We start from the raw sequence: 4,620 nt of genomic DNA on the forward strand, positions 1-4,620 counted from the left end.
ATTCTTCAAGAGATGGGAATACCAGACCACCTGACCTGCCTCTTGAGAAATCTGTATGCAGGTCAGGAAAAACAGTTAGAACTGGACATGGAACAACAGACTTGTTCCTAATAGGAAAAGAAGTACGTCAAGGCTGTATATTATCACCCTGCTTATTTAACTTATATGCAGAGTACATCATGAGAAATGCTGGACTGGAAGAAACACAAGCTAAACCAAGATTGCCGGAAGAAATATCAATTACCTCAGATATGCAGATGACACCACCCTTATGGCAGAAAGTGAAGAGGAACTAAAAAGCCTCTTGATGAAAGTGGAGAGTGAAAAAGTTGGCTTAAAGCTCAACATTCAGAAAACAAAGATCATGGCATCTGGTCCCATCTTGGAAATATATGAGGAAACATTGGAAACAGTGTCAGACTTTATTTTTGGGGGCTCCAAAATCACTGCAGATGGTGACTGCAGCCATGAAATTAAAAGACACTTACTCCTTGGAAGGAAAGTTATGACCAACCTAGATAGCATATTGAAAATCAGAGACATTACTTTGCCAACAAAGGTCCGTCTAGTCAAGGCTATGGTTTTTCCAGTCATGTATGGTCATGTATGGATGTTAGAGTTGGACTGTGAAGAAGGCTGAGTGCAAAAGAATTGATGCTTTTGAACTGTGGTGTTGGAGAAGACTCTTGAGAGTCCCTTGGACTGCAAGGAGATCCAACCAGTCCATTCTGAAGGAGATCAGCCCTGGGATTCCTTTGGAAGGAATGATGCTGAAGCTGAAACTCCAGTATTTTGGCCACCTCATGCGAAGAGTAGACTCATTGGAAAAGACTGTGATGCTGGGAGGGATTGGGAGCAGGAGGAGAAGGGGAGGACAGAGGATGAGATGGCTGGATGGCATCACTGACTCGTTGGACGAGTCTCAGTGAACTCTGGGAGTTGGTGATGGACAGGGAGGCCTGGCGTGCTGCGATTCATGAGGTCACAAAGAGTTGGACACAACTGAGCAACTGAACTGAACTGAACTAGATAAAAAGAGTAAGGTGTTTTATGTGTAAATTATGGCTTATAAGAGTGTGAATGGAGCTTACATCAGTGAGGGTCTGGAAAGTTATCCCCAAGGAATCACTAAGAACCCATCCTGAAGAACAGGACACAGTAGAAGCTAGAACTCACAGAGAAACTGTCATGAAAGGAAGTTCTTAAATGTATCTGGGTTCTGCAAATTTCTGACACCTGGATGCCATGACCTTTTGAGCATAAGGACTTCTTTGTCTCTTCTGCATTCTGAATATTATAGGACTTGTCCCTCGTTACCAAATTCTAGCCCATGACCAGATATGGAAGGAAATTCTAAAAATCATTGTCCCCAGCTTTAGAAGGGAGTGGTCAGTGGCTTTTAGTTACTGACAATCAAGCGTATTACTGAAAATGTTGTATCTGTAGATATAAACATATAGTCACTTTGCAATGGCTTAATGAAATAACCAATTAATCATTGTTGCTGCTGTTGCTGCTAAGTCATTTCAGTCATGTCTGACTCTGTGCGACCCCATAGATGGAAGCCACCAGGCTCCCCCATCCCTGGGATTCTCCAGGCAAGAACACTGGAGTGGGTTGTCATTTCCTTCTCCAATGCATGAAACTGAAAAGTGAAAGTGAAGTCACTCAGTCGTGTCCAACCCTCAGAGACCCCATGGACTGCAGCCTTCCAGACTCCTCTATCCATGGGATTTTCCAGGCAAGAGTACTGGAGTGGGGTGCCATTGCCTTTTCCGAGAATTAGAATAAAGTCCTCCTATTTTCAGTCTTAGATAGTTCAGTTCAGTTCAGTTCAGTTCAGTCACTCAGTCATGTCCAACTCTTTTCGACCCCATGAATTGCAGCACGCCAGGCCTCCCTGTCCATCTGAACTCCCGGAGTTCACTCAGACTCACGTCCAACGAGTCAGTGATGCCATCCAGCCATCTCATCCTCTGTCGTCCCATTCTCCTCCTGCCCCCAACCTCTCCCAGTATCAGAGTCTTTTCCAATGAGTCAGCTCTTCGCATGAGGTGGCCAAAGTACTGGAGTTTCAGCTTCAACATCAGTCCTTCCAAAGAAATCCTAGGGCTGATCTCCTTCAGAGTGGACTGGTTGGTTCTCCTTGCAGTCCAAGGGACTCTCAAGAGTCTTCTCCAACACCACAGTTCAAAAGCATCAATTCTTCAGCACTCAGCTTTCTTCACAGTCCAACTCTCACATCCATACATGACCACTGGAAAAACCATAGCCTTGACTAGACAGACCGTTGTTGGCAAAGTAATGTCTCTGCTTTTAGTTGGATACTTACAAAAGTAATATTAGTTGACTGGATTTTGGGTTATGGTCTACTTTTTTTTTTTTTTTTCCCTGCTAGGGCTTGGCAACAATTTTTAACTTTTTAATATCCATGCTGTAAAGAATCAGTACAATTTCTAACAATAAATGTAACTGGCTTCTCAATAATGTAGTGGTTATAATCAAATAACACATTTGCTTGCTATGTTATACACATCATTAAATTCAGTTTCCAAATAGATTTGGAAACTGTCAATTTCTACCTTAAATATTCAGTTTCCCAGATGTATTTTTTTAAAGTTGAAATTAGCTGTGGATGGAAAAAAACAGTAGTAATAAATTATTTAGTATTATCTTTTATTGACCAATTGCTATGTATGAAGAAGGAACTAAGGCTTTTATATAGCCAGCTTATTAATTATCACCTTCAATTATCAATCTTATTTAAGATAGGTAGGCTTTATAAATCCCTCCTTAAAGTTAAATAAAATGAAAAAATTTAAGTAACATATAAAATCCAGGATCTACTGAATACTGTATGCTAGAATTTGGATATAAATTAAAATTTGTGCTATTATGAGTTAGCCTGAACTCATAATCTTCCATAATAATTCCTTTAATTTATAGTATAGGTGTGTATCTTATATGATCAAAATTTGTCATGTAATGGGAATATGGTTGGGGAGAGTTATATGAGAAGGCTGGGTAATGAGAGAATCATGTGAGAAATTTTGCTTCCTTGAGATAGCACACTTTTCTAGACCCCTTTCCTCTGATTATCCTTTTCTGATATTTATGAAACCTAGAGGAAACAATTAATGACTAAGCCAAGACCTCAATAATCTAAGCAATCATTTTTATTACAGTCTGAGTGCCAATATAACACAGTTTGCAGCAGTTTACTAAAATACAAATTTCCTCTGCCATTTATTTTTAAAATTCAGGGAAAGCCTTAAATAAGATTTAAAAATTCATTACTTAAGAAATAGGAAGGTAATGATTTCCAAATGACTTAATAATTTTGCATATTAAATATTACAGGACTTAGAATGTTTTGCAATACAGTATTAATTTACCTGAGAAGTTATTCCATAAGGAATAAAAAACATGTGTTTCTAACTAAACTTATTACCTTAAAAGCTTGATGAATGACAACTATGAGAAAAATCCCCTTAAAACCATAGACTAATTGGTTGAATATAAATTCTCTTGGGTCAGAAACAACAGCTGTGCATATACATTAAGGCAAAATATGAGGCAAGAGGAACAGATAACAGCAAATAAGTCTGTCATTTTATGTTGAATGATACAAGGATTCAAATGTTTCCTTTCTCTTCTGGATTAGGTTCATAGGCCCACATGTTCTATGTCAATGAGTAATGACTTGCTGTTCCTTTTCCCCCATCCCCATTTATGTTTCCTTTCCTCATTTCAGTTCTCAGTGTCTGCTCACAACCTTGGCTGAGTTCAGCCTGCCATATGGAGGCAAATCTAGGGAGCAGGTTTGATTTTCCCCCTATATGCCCTTGTACTTTTCTGAGCCTCCATTAAGCCCGATATAGCTTTAACATCTTTTCTACATTTTTTTTGTATCTACAAGATTTAAAAAATATTGCATCCTATTTTTGCCCAACTTTTACTGTCCCCATGCCATCTTTTTACCTGAATGCAAGGAGACTGATATTTTGACGTGAAATGAATGATGCAGGATACAAATTGAAAGGGCTTCCCTTGCCTCTGGGATAGTTCAGCAGTCTTTAAAAAGACACACAGAGCCATTCCAGCCTGGTCTCCACATACTTCTATGGTTTCAGTGCTTATCTTTCTTGCTTTTGCATTCCGTTCTTGGGTTGTTTGATTCTGCTCACATTTCTCAGTCTTGGTAGTGGCTGTAATATCTCACTGGATCACTTTATCTCACTTCCTGCCCTGTTTTTCTGAATACATCTTAGTCAATTGTTTTCAGGTATCACCTTAAAAGTCATGCTCTTTAGGTACTTTAGGGATGTTTATCATCTCACCATGCTCCTGATTTTGTTTAGCTTCAGCTCCTACAGTATCACATTTTTTTCTCTTTTCTTTTAATTGCTTGTTTCTGATTTATGTTGTAAGCACTTAAAGGAAAGACCACATCTGTCCTGCTCTCCATTTCAAATTTCACTCCTCACACAGAGTCTAAAATATTGTTTGTTAAACAGTTATTTCTTCTTTGTAAATCCTTTGCCTAAAATGGTAATATGATTGGGTTGTCAACATTTAAGTCAAAGATATGGGAACGGGAATTTTCAGAGGGAATGATAT

Source organism: Bison bison, unplaced genomic scaffold (assembly GCF_000754665.1).
Source record: "Bison bison bison isolate TAMUID 2011002044 unplaced genomic scaffold, Bison_UMD1.0 scf7180017864535, whole genome shotgun sequence".
NCBI classification, from domain to species: Eukaryota; Metazoa; Chordata; class Mammalia; order Artiodactyla; family Bovidae; genus Bison; species Bison bison.